Source organism: Carcharodon carcharias, chromosome 1 (genome assembly GCF_017639515.1).
Source record: "Carcharodon carcharias isolate sCarCar2 chromosome 1, sCarCar2.pri, whole genome shotgun sequence".
NCBI lineage: Eukaryota > Metazoa > Chordata > Chondrichthyes > Lamniformes > Lamnidae > Carcharodon > Carcharodon carcharias.
The window spans coordinates 173,812,171-173,825,205 of record NC_054467.1 but is presented as its reverse complement, the minus strand read 5'-3'; the positions used below and the strand labels follow the sequence as shown (position 1 = coordinate 173,825,205).

Below are 13,035 nucleotides of genomic sequence, written 5' to 3'. Positions count from 1 at the left end.
GATTTGGCACTTAGGTATTGAGTATGGAGCCTACAGCCCAGGCTTGTCCTGGAGGTCCACCTGTGGTGTGCTAGCTGAAGATTCGTTGGATTAAAACCTCCCGGCTGTCCCTGCCTCCCTGCAGTATGCTCGGGTCAGCGTTTACCCCCTCAGCATTTCCCTGTGCATGCTCATCCCCGGACTCACTGCTGGACTCATCGTGTGCAACTGCAGCCACTGCATCAACATCTTCATCATCCACTGTGTCCCCCCTTTCCAGTGCAAGATTGTGGAGAATGCAGCATACTACCACTATCACCAACACACAATCTGGGGGTACTGGAGTGTGCCCCCCCAAAAGGTCCAGGCATCAGAAGTGCATCTTGAGAAGACGGATGGTTCTCTCCACCACAGCCCTTGTGGAGCACTGGCTTCTATTGTACCGCTGCTCAGCTTCTGTTCTTAGATGGCGGAGAGGCGCCATCTCAGGGGATAGTCCTTTTCACCCAGCAGCCACCCATCAAGCCGGGCCGGAGCACTGAAAAGCCCCGGCACCTGGGTGTGTCTGAGGATGTAGGCATCGTAGGAGCTGCCTCGGTAGCTTACACAGATGTGAAATCAGCATCCTGCGATCACACACTATATGCACGTTCATGGAGTGGAAGCCCTTCTTGTTGATGAAGGCACCGGGCTCACCTGCTGGTGCCTTGATGGCCACATGTGTACAGTCTATAGCACCCTGGATGCGGGGCAAGCCAGCAATGGCCGCAAAGCTTCTGGCTCGCTGTGTCTGGCTTGCCTGGTCCCAATGGAAGTGGATGAAGGTCAATGCACACTAAGCAGAGCGTCTGTAACCTGCTTGACACGTGTGGACAACTGATTGGGAGACATCGCAAAGATCACCCATCGATCCTTGGAAGGAGCCAGAGGCTTGGAAGTTGAGGGCAGCTGTTACCTTCAGAGCCACTGGCAAGGGATGTCCGCCCACACAGTTAGCAGAGACCTCAGGCCCAATCATCTGACAGATAGTTGACTGTCTCCCTTGAGAGACGGAGCCTCCTTCGGCACTGCACCTCAGACATATTGAGGTAGCTGTTTCGCCGCCTGTATACCCTGGCAGCAGGATAGTGAAGTCTTCTGTGGCCCTTTCCGCCTTGGTCTACCTCTTGGCCTGTGCCTGTCCTCCTAAAGGTGGCTCCTCTGGAAGCTGAATGTGCACTCCTGGCCTCCTCCCCCTTCTAGCCCTCCCTTCCTCCTTAGAGGAGGTGCCTTCAGTGGACAGTTCAGCTCTCATTCCCAGGCTATGGGAAGGCTTTCAGAAACCTGCAGGCCCAAAAAGGATTCCTCACTACAGAGTGCTGACCTGAAGGTTAAGAGGCCAGAAAAAGCAGCTGGAATGTGTTTTGAAGTTTTGCAGATCACACAGGCAAGTTTCAAAAACTTTGAAAAATTAATACTTGAGAGGGCACACTCGTGACACCAGTGAGCCCTCTTATCCCGCCCGTGGATGAGATTTATACAAATGTATCCTACCCACCTGCCCGTTGCGCCCGTGCACCGACCCGAAGATTGTACGGGCGCCAAAAAATCGGCATTGATTGGTGAATCAAGGGCCTTAATTGGCCCACTAATTAATGGTAGGCGCACTGCAGATATCATCGTGCACCCGCACAACGAAATATCGCGATGGCGCACGGTGATATTGGGACACTCGCCCAACATCACCATGCATTGTTTTACTCGCAGACGTGCCCCCTCCCTCTTCCCCGTACGCCAATGGGAAAATTCTGCCCTATATATTAGGGAAGGCATTGTAAGATCTAACAGAAGTATAAGAAGCTTCCAGTATTTGTGCATTAACCCTGCTGTCTACAGAAACCGAAGCTGGGGAAAGCCACTTTGAATTCTACTGTCCAGGGTATTGTGGTGACTTGCCTGGATCTGTTTAAAAATCTTTTTTTTTTAACTGTTGCCTTAACTGTAACTGGAAGCCAGATTAATTATGAGTTTTAGGAGTTATTATAGTAATAATTTGTAGACCTATGTATGTGCTTGAAATCTTTCCTTTTGTTAATAAATGTTAAATTTAGTTTAGTGAAAAAAATCTCTGAAGCCTGGGTGGACTTATTACTTCTGAATTCAGGGCCGCATCTCAAAATAAATACAAATTGCAAAACCGTTGTGATAGCGGGATCAGGTTTCCCTTGTGGATTTGATCCACCTGGCACATATTATCTGCCACGACATAACACCTTGCAACAGCCAAAATGGGGTCTGTTAGAACTCAGCACTCGGTTCAAATGGTCCTGCTGAATTAAGGTTTCCTTCATGTGTGAATCACATCCTGCTATTGGCAAAAATTGAATCTGTCAGAAATCAGCAGAGGACTTCCACATCCAGGTTCCACCACAATTTTGGAAGCTCCACAGTGTCTCCATGACTCTGCAAATATCTGGGCCAACATTTCAGCTTGATGATCTTTCCTCAGAACTGGGCAACATTAGAGATGTAACAGCTTTTAAGCAAGTGCAGAGGCAGGGAAAGGAGTGGAATGGTGGGCTGGGGCAGGAGAAAAAAGGGAAGTTCTGTGATAGGAGGAAGGTGGGAGAGATTAAATGACAAAGGGGGTGATGAAAGAGATGATGATGCAAGGCGAAAGGGAATGATAATGGAGTCAGGAAACAAAAAATTAATGTAAGAGGAGATATAAATGGGAAGAGCAGAATCATTGTCATTCCCAAAAGCTGCTGTTAAAAATCAAAAACATGCAAAAAAAAAAACAGGGAGCAGAGGCTTCAATCTGAAATGATGAACTCAATGGTAAAAATGAGGTGCCATTACTGGAGCTAATGCTGAACTTCACTGAAACAAATGGCAGTGGAGTGGAGAATTAAAATGAAATACAACAGGACATAAAAATACCTGAGCTTGGAAATCACTTTTAATAATCATACTGCATCAATGCTTAATATGATAGCTGAAAATTCCTCTTAGCTATTTTGAAAGAGACAATAGCCTGGATTTTCAGTCATGCCAAGTTGGGTGGCTTTTAAAAACAACAGGTGGGACTCAACTCCAGGATTCCTGCCCCCATTCCTGTTTCTGACAGCTTTTTCCAGCATGGGATAAGGATGCGCGTAAACAGTCCGCATGTGACAATCCTGCCCTTGCCAGCTCCATTGTAGGTTAGGAATTTCAACCCACACCATCTCCCTTCCACCCCACCTCACCCCTGAAATTTTGATGGAGTTGGGCTTCTCAGAGGAGTTGTTGAGCCAGGAACCGTAAACATAACAGTCATTCAACATTACCCTTGAAATACATTGCCCGTCTTATATTCTCATAAAGTTATCAATCAACCGCAGCCATTCATAATATCAATTTATCCAGTTCACACCTCTTAATAATGCATAAATAAGCGCACAGATATTGAAATAACTCTTCAAAGAAAGAATAACTTATTACAAAGCGAGAAAGATGTCAATCTAATAAAGTTTGCATTCCCATCTGCAGTTGTATAAATATTGCCTGCTGAGCTAAGTGCATTACCTATTCTTGGAGAAGAAAAGAGTTGACGTTTTGAGTCCTCATGACCCTTCAACATAACTGAGTTATGTTGAAGGGTCATGATGAATCAAAACGTCAACTCTTTTCTTCTCCGCTGATGCTGCCAGACCTGCTGAGTTTTTCTAGGTAATTATGTTTTTGTTTTGGATCTCCAGCATCCGCAGTTTTTTGTTTTTATCATTACCTATTCTTGGAGCTCAAACAAGCATTCATAATGAGGCCATGAATAAAAACAGATGTCCAGCCATCTGCTCTAACTGCTTTTTTTGATACAATTGCCAGATGGCCTCACTGCGAATTCTTGGCTAAGCTCCAAGAATGACTAATGCACCTAGCTCAACAGGAATTACAGGCAGCCTGGGAGTGTGTGGACCATATTAATATTTTGTTGCATGGGACTGCTCCCTGCAGCATTCTCAACAACAAATTTACCCCTTTTATATTTGAACAGTATTCATAAAATCTGTGTGCACAATTAATGGATATCCATGAGTAGTGCTGGACATGGAAAATGTTTGGGTGTGATCACTCACAATTCACTGCAAATATCCCTCCAATATAAAACATTACTAACAAATCTAATCATGTGCTGAATCAGGCGTTTCAACTGCTTCTGGGTAGAAAGATCCAACCTCACACTGGTCAGAAGTTTAGCCAACTGTTTTGGATGTTGGAAATTCAGACACACAAAGTAACTCTCTGACCAAAATCAGAAAATTGTCCAATATAAATTTAAGCAAGGTAGCCTAACCTTGCATACAGTACTGACGTGGTTAAACTTGGAATATTAGAGTAATCTTTGTATCAATGCCCTAAAATTGAAGGGACTCTACTTCTGGTGCAGAGTTTCACATTTTTGGATTTTTTATTTTCAAAGGCCTTCAGTATACTAATGATGATTCAGAGAAGAGAGACTCCAAGTTATTGGAAAAAACTGACAGGACTAAACTTAATTGTAATAAAAACTTGTTTGTAAAGAAAATAATGGGGCTGGAGATATGGTTCAATTTTTTTAATGCTGAGATAATCAATAATGTGGATGCGAATAGGTTATTTAACTTGAATTATTAGCGCACAACTAAAAGTATAAAGTTTACTGTTGTCTGCAAATTTCAGAATTGTGCTCTACAACCCGGAGGCGGACTCCTATTTCCTACATTCTTTGCTTTATAAACATAAACCAACTTTTATGTATGCTGCTACTGCCCCCTTTATCCATGGGCTCCAATTTTGTTAACAAGCATAATATCGTTCACAGGGGGTAACTTTCCTGCAAAATCATACAAAGGGCAAAATCGCAAATAGCAAACATACTTTATAATGGGCAGAATTTTATGTTTGACTGGCAGGCCCAACCCAATCGGCAGTGGGCGCGTAGCTGATCTCCGCCAGTGAAACGGGTCGCGCCACCATTTTGTGCGGATGGCCAATTAAGGCCGCCCGCCCAGCGCATTATAAACTCCCATGTACACCGGGAATTTCAAATGTGCGGTGGGTGTGTACAGACCGCCGGTTCCAATGGGGAACCGGCAGTCCGTATAAAGAAAGGCCAGGCAGCCACCTTTAGGTGTTCACCATGGCCAGCGACCAGTCTGCACAGCAGGCTCTAGAGGAGGGCAGGACAGTAGGGCAGGGGGCAGCCTGCAGGGTCGGCCAGCGGGGTGCCATTGTGCCCCTCAGTTTTCTGATGCCTGCCTTGCTACCCTCCTCGAAAAGGTTGCAGGACGTCGAGAGGTCTTGTTCCCCAAGGATGGGAGGAGGAGGGCCCCCCACGTTACCAAGCAAGCCTGGCAGGAGGTGGCGGAGGTTGTGACCTCTCAAGATGCTGTGCGGCTCACAGGGACCCAGTGTCATAAACGCTTCAATGATTTTTTGCGCTCTGGAAGGGTGAGTACCATGTTGGCCTTGGCCATTTGACCCAGCGGGTAGTCTTAGCCTTTGAGGCCCCTCTCCCCCCAGCGTCTTAGTGTCATTACTGCATTGGGCATTTGGCGCATGCTTGGTGGGCAAACAGATAGTGACCATGCTTACATCAGCCTTAGTGGTTGAGGAGAAGATCGGTTCTCCCCGCAGCATATGTTGGTGTTTGTCACATTTGAGTAGTCTGCAGGGGAGGTAGCTAGACACATACTCAGAACTCCAACATGTCTTATTGATGTTGATGAGATGGTGGAAGGGGAGCCTCAAAGTATCATGGCCAAGTGCCATCTGCTGGCCTCGGCGCCGCACCCAGTTGCGCATCCTTGACATGGGCGCTAAGACCCGTGTGTTATTCAAAGTGATGGACACCGAATGTGTCCAAGGGGAGGAGGTTGGGACCAGCCGTACTATCTTCTGGGGATTGATCACCAGTAGCGTGGACAGGAGCCGCTGGAGGCCTCACGTGAGCCACTGTGGTTGAGGTGCGGTGTGCACGTGCATAGTACATGAGCGATCAGCCCCAATAAATGCTCTTCTCTGCTCTGCAGGCAAAAACAGAACACAACAGCCAGGAACGTCTGCGGACTGTTGGTGGGCATGCTGTGCTGCCACACCTAACCACTTATGAGGAGCAGGCCACAGAGCTGGGGAGGAGGCAAGCGGCCAGGTCGACAGTGAGGTCAGGTCAGTGAGGCTGGGGTGCAGTGACCAGGTGTTTGAGGCCCACAGTCCCATCCACTCTGTCTTCCCACCATCCAAAGCACTGATGGTTGCTGCAATCGTTAATGCAGCAACACTGCTCATTCACAGACTGATACAGATGTGTGGGTCATACACAAAGCTCTCTTGGCCCCTCGAGGATACGCGTCTCTAGCACCTTCCAAAGTCACATTATCCCATTTGTGACCACTGTCCCCATGGCCTAACATGCCATGGCATCGCTGCCGCACATCCAAATACTTATTCCATCTTAGGAGGGTTTGTACCTCCACCATCCCTTCAGCCAGTGCATCCCACATTACTCTGTCCAAAAGGTACTCAGCACCTCACCTGTCAACCTCATGGCACTCAACTTAAATAAATGCCACCATGTTAGTCATCCCTGCGCCAAGCGGAAATGTTGCCTTCTGTCCACCCGTTCTATGCCCCTCATAACGGTATGAAGGTCAATAATGTGACCTGTCAATCTCCTGTGCTCCACAGCAAATGTCACAAGTATATGCAATGCTTCCTCATAACTCCAACTCTCCTGGCCAGCATGCATCCAGGTCAGGAACCTCTGCATTCTCCCCACTCCAATGCCATCCCTCCCATGAAGCGCAGGTCACAACTGAATGCAGAAGTGTAGCTGTGGCCTCGACAGCGTTTTCTGCACTTGCAACATGACCTCCCTTTTCAGACATTCTATTCCTCGGCTAATAAAGACATGTCTGGCTTTTGCCTTATTAAACACCTTATCTTCCTGTTCTGCTACCTTAATGGGTTTGCCCAGCAAGGTCCCTGTAATCGTCCTGACTTCCCACGGTCCTACCATTTCTCGTGTATTCCCATACCTTGTTTGTCTTGCCCAAGTGCTTAACTGCACACTTATCCACATAACATTCCATGTGGCATTTCTTAGGTCATCTGACCAGCCTGTCTGTATGCACGTGTAATGTTTGGGCCTCCTCTTGATTATTTACCACCCCACCAATATTGGTTTCCTTAGATTCTTGAAGGTTGAGCACATTATGAGCTTTGAAGGGGGGGGTGGGGATGAATGGTGTTACTGACTGAATGCTTAACTGATGCACTGTCCTTGTTGTTAATTTCAGCATCACCACCGCATGGCTGCCAGCAACAACTGTGGAGCACACCTAAGGGCCAAGACTTGCAACTTGCGGCACATCCTTTCAGCCAGCCAGGCACCAGGACAGCGACAAACACTTCAGTGGGGAATGTAATGTCAGCTAGTGTCTCAGGGCACAGTGGAGAGGACACTTCACAATCGCTGGTCTCTCCTCTACATTGGAGAGACCAAACCTAAACTGGGCGACCGCTTTGCAGAACACCTGCGGTCTGTCCGCAAGAATGACCCAAACCTCCCTGTCGCTTGCCATTTTAACACTCCACCCTGCTCTCTTGCCCACATGTCTGTCCTTGGCTTGCTGCATTGGTCCAGTGAAGCCCAACGCAAACTGGAGGAACAACACCTCATCTTCCGACTAGGCACTTTACAGCCTTCTGGACTGAATATTGAATTCAACAACTTTAGGTCTTGAGCTCCCTCCTCCATCCCCACCCCCTTTCTGTTTCCCCCTTCCTTTTGTTTTTTCCAATAAATTATATAGATTTTTCTTTTCCCACCTATTTCCATTATTTTTAAATATTTTAAAATCTTTTATGCTCTCCCCACCCCCACTAGAGCTATACCTTGAGTGCCCTACCATCCATTCTTAATTAGCACATTCGTTTAGATAATATTACCAACTTTAACACCTATGTGTTCTTTTGTTCTATTGTTGTTGAAATCTTTTGATGATCTGCTTCTATCACTGCTTGTTTGTCCCTACAACCACACACCCCGCCTCCACTTCTCTCTCTCTCTCCGCCCCTCCCACACACCTTAAACCAGCTTATATTTCAACTCTTTCTTGGACTCGAACTCAAGTTCTGTCGAAGGGTCATGAGGACTTGAAACGTCAACTCTTTTCTTCTCCGCCGATGCTGCCAGACCTGCTGAGTTTTTCCAGGTAATTCTGTTTTTGTTCTGCTATTTCTTTTCCCTTTATAGGGAAGTACTTCTGTACTTATAAATATTTCTGTTTTTGGTTCACCAGTGGTGATGTCAGAACCCATACCCCAGGCTAAATGGAGGCCCAGTAAAGATTACTGTCTGCAGGCTGGTGAGCTGAAGCTTCAAAGTACAGAGAAGGCTATTGGAAATCGATCTGAACTGCTCGCATTCACACAGGCAAATTTAAAACTTTCTGCAATAAATACTTCAAATAAAACATTAACAACCCCTCTGAGCCCACATATCCCGCCTGTAGATGAGGTTTGTTATAAAGTCACGCACCCGCCTGCCCGTTGCGCCCATGTGCCGAGCCAAAGATCGCACAGGCTCCTCAAAATCGGCGTTGATTGCCAAGTTAAGGGCCTTAACAAGGCCTTTAATTAATAGCGGGCACGCATTGCGCTTCATAGCACGCCCACCCAGCTAAATATCACGATGGCGCACGCTGACATCAGGACACTCACCTGACGTCAGCGCACAACATTTTAAGCACTGATGTGCGGGCTCCACCACCTGCACGTCATACTTAACATTCTGCCCAATGGGAGTGAATTAGATAGGTTCCAGCCATCACAAAATTACTTGCCTGCTGTACATCTGAGCTTTGTTCTTCCAGATGTGGAAACCTCTCCAACTCTTTACATATCTCTCCTGAGCAGTGACATCCCTCAAATTCACACTCCAAATGAAAAAGAAGCATGTCCTTGAATTCAGCCGTCATAAACAAAAACTCCTTCACCACAGCATATAATTAGAATCTTAACTTTACCCAGCATAGAATTGTTCTGCAGTGCCAGCATGTTGTTTAGCAGCTTGGCTTTGAAATAATTCACACTTCATAAAGAAGCTTGATGCGCTTTTAACTCTTTCACCCAAACAAATCTATAGTTCTGCTTAAACAAATGAAAATCTGCACAGCATTAATCTATGAAGTAGCTTACCTGATGACTGCCCACCCACCCCACCCTCCCCCACCCCAATCTTTCAAATCTTCAAATTTGACCACTAACGAGGAAGTCAAACTCTCACTTTTAGGCTCTTTCCGTCATTTGTAATCCTTTGAAGATGATAAACAGGTCTTTTAAAATGAGCCTCAATAGAACTTTTTCCAATTTCTGGAGATATTTTGGGACCAATACCATGCATGAAGAAGATTTGGGCCACGATGTGCGACCATGTGTACACATCCTTTCATGTGGGTAAATGAATTTGTGAAAGAAGTCACGAACTGCGGGAGTTTACTGCACTTTACCAAATACCTTCTGAAAGTTCACATGCATAACATGAACAGCACTGCCCTCATTCACCCTTATTGTTGCCTCATCAAACAACTCAATCAAGTTAGCCAAACTTTGGTGACAAATCCATGCTGGCTCTCCATTATTAGTCTATATTTGTCCAAGTGGTTGTTAATTTTCTGCTGGATTATTGTTTCTAAAAGCTTCCCCATCACCAACTGAACACTGACTGATCTTTATTTTGCAGGTTTACCTTTCTTCCCTTTTTGAAAAAGGGGGTACCATTTCACCATTACTGCACGTAAGGAGATTTGGAAAATTGTAAGCCAGTGCTTCTTTAATCATACATTTTGTTACTTAAACAACCTAGAACACATCCCATTCACACTGGGTGACTTGTCTACTTTAAGGGCAGGATTTTTCAGTTAGCACGCGGGGGCTGGTCCGACACGCCGACGCGTAAAATGACGCATGATGACATCAGGCGTACGTCCTGACGTCATTACGCAGTCCCGCGATATTTCATTTGGCAGGCGCGTGCGGACTCAGCTGCACACCCGCCAGTATATAAACATCGTATTAAGGCCATTGTTAACGCTGCCCGTCCAACCTTGAGGTTTGTGGCCTTCACGTTTTTTAGGAAACCTCATCCACAAGCGGGATGAGGTTTCCTAAAGCTTTTATTAAATAAATCACAACGTATCCCTAAAAATAAAAACATGTCCCATCTCATGTGACACAGTCACATGAGGGGACATATTTAAATGAATTTTTGACCCATTTTTCAATCTCCCTGAAGCAGCTTCGTGCCTCAGGGACATTGAAGTGCTCTTTCGCATGCATGCGTGCAAAAGAGCATTGGTCCTGACTCTCCCTCCTCCCACGTCCATACAGGTAGCGCTGAGCGCTACCGCTCGCATATTATGCTGGGCGGGCCTTAATTGGCCTACCTGTGTAAAATAGTGGTGCGGAGCTGATCGTGGGTGACGATTGGCTCCACGACCAATCCCGCCTGCTCCTGCCGAGCCTGCCCACCACCTGAAAAATTCAGGCCTAAGTATTGCCAGTCTTTCTAGCACCTCCTCATTATGTATTTTTTTATCTCATTAGTATCCCAGCACCCTCCTTGTTTATCATGAATTTGGGAAAGTCTTCTTCCTTGGAAAACACCAATGCAAAGTGTTAATTTAGCAGCTCAGCTATGCCTTCCGCCTGGACTAATAGATCTCCATTTTGGTCACTATGTAGCCCCACCACTTTCTGACAACCGTTTTACTATTAATATGCTAGTAGGAGACCTTTGGATTCCCTATTATGTTGTCTGCCAATCTATTTTTGTAATGTCTCTTTGCCCACCTTATTTTCTTTTGCACTTAACCTCTATACTTTTTATATTCAGCATGATTCTTCCTTATGTTATTAATCTGACATCTGCCAACTCTTCCCTTATTATTGGTTCATTGCTCTATATCTCCTTAGTCATCCAGGGAGCTGTGGTTGCCCTCTCTTTCCCCTTGTGTAAATATACCTAGACTGTACATGAACCATCTCTTCTTTAAAGGCCACCCAATGCTCTGCCTGCCAACTTTGTCTATAATTCATCTGGACCAGATCCCTCCTCAAGTTGATGGAATTAATAAGTGTTTTATTTAGATTGCTTCTCTCTCCATAACTAATTTAAAACTTATAATACTCTGATCACTATCTCCAATGCTGACATTCTCTAACTGACCCACTTTTTTCCCCAGGACTAGATCAAGTAATGCTTCCTTCTTCACTGGTGGATGGGACAGATATAATTTGTGTTTCCTTTACTGGCATGATCAGTAGGTTTATTTGTAAGAGGAAAGATAAAAGCAAAATACTGCGGAATTAATAAGTGTTTTATTTAGATTGCTTCTCTCTCCATAACTAATTTAAAACTTATAATACTCTGATCACTATCTCCAATGCTGACATTCTCTAACTGACCCACTTTGTTCCCCAGGACTAGATCAAGTAATGCCTCCTTCTTCACTGGTGGATGGGACAGATATAATTTGTGTTTCCTTTACTGGCATGATCAGTAGGTTTATTTGTAAGAGGAAAGATAAAAGCAAAATACTGCGGATGCTGGAAATCTGAAACAAAAACAAAAATATCTGGAAAAGCTCAGCAGGTTTGACAGCATCTGCAAAGAGAGAGATCCAACTGTATTCCTCTCCGCAGATGCTGTCAGACCTGCTGAGTTTTTCCAGCTATTTTTGTTGTTTGTAAGAGTTAAGTGTTTTCTTACCCTTAGAGTATGAACCACATTTAAAAAAAATTCAGCAGCAAGCTTTTGTGAGTTTAAAACAAATAAAGTTATTTATTCCAATTTACTTATGGTGAAAATAGTGTAAGGTTTCACTCTTACTTATTACCTTGGTGCTTGGATGAACTACAGCTAGTTCAATGGCTTTCTGTTGGAACTCTATCTGCAAACGGCTTCTTGTTGATTTTAAATGCAGACAACTAAATGGCTTCCTCATCATGTGACTTGTACAAGTTCAAAGTCCTTCTTCCAAACAAAGGGTGGGGTGTATGTTAATTACATATCCTATGGTTGCTGTTTTAATACCTTGAGATTTAAGACAGTCAACGTCTTAGTATTTGAATGACCCATTCAATTTGATAATTGGTTAGTTTCCAGAAAGGATACTGATTCAACATTATTCAACCCTGGGGTAGGCATCTTTTGCAGTTTTTGTGTTCAATTTTAAAATACAAAAATTAGTTTGAAGTTCAGAAAATACTGGGGCATGATAGCGAGAAACATACTGATAAAGAAAATTCTCCTAAACACACTTTAGAAATTCCTCCCTTTCCCTTCATCATTACCCCATTGAATTTGGGGGTAGTTAAAGTCTTCAATTGTCACTATTATGTACTTCTTGCACCTCTCAGTAAATCCTTTTCCAACCTACTCCTCTATCATCTTCCCACTACTTGATGGCCTGTAAAATACACCAAGTAGGGTAATAGCTGCTTTATTGTTTCTTACCTCCAACTACATTGATTCTGAATGTGATTCCTCAAGGATATTCTCTTTCTAGTACTGAAATATTTACTTTAATTGAAACTGCTACCCTTCCTTTATTCATTTAATTTTCTTTCCTGAATACCTTGTATCCAGGGATATAAATCATCCAGTCCTCACTTTGTTCATCTTGTTGAGAAAATTTAACTCTCAAGGCAGGCGTGATGCTCAGGGAGCAATGGGCAGGACGATGAATCAGGTAGCAGACCGACAATTTTGTGTCTTGCTCTCCAAGGGGAGCATAATTTCTCACGTTGAGCATCCAATTGAAGAAACATCCCTATTCTATGTTCACAAACAGTACAAATTCTGCAGTAATTCCAGAAGTGCTCTTGGTGGGAAACCATGCCTGCCAGAAGCGTGCATCAGAAAGTTTGGCACGCGTGATGCATGAATTTTTGTTCATTAATTTTAAATGGTGGTTAACTATGCACCTGGATTTCTAATTATGTCCTCCCAGAGGACTGAACTTCCAGCCAAATCTGCAGAATTAGAAA

The 13,035-nt window shown here is 44.6% G+C and overlaps 1 protein-coding gene across 3 annotated transcripts in view; it reads right to left on the bottom strand.

The window, feature by feature from the left end:
- pde4d (phosphodiesterase 4D, cAMP-specific) overlaps positions 1-13,035 on the bottom strand; it is a 1,628,454-nt gene that overhangs the window by 847,591 nt on the left and 767,828 nt on the right. The window lies entirely within an intron of this gene.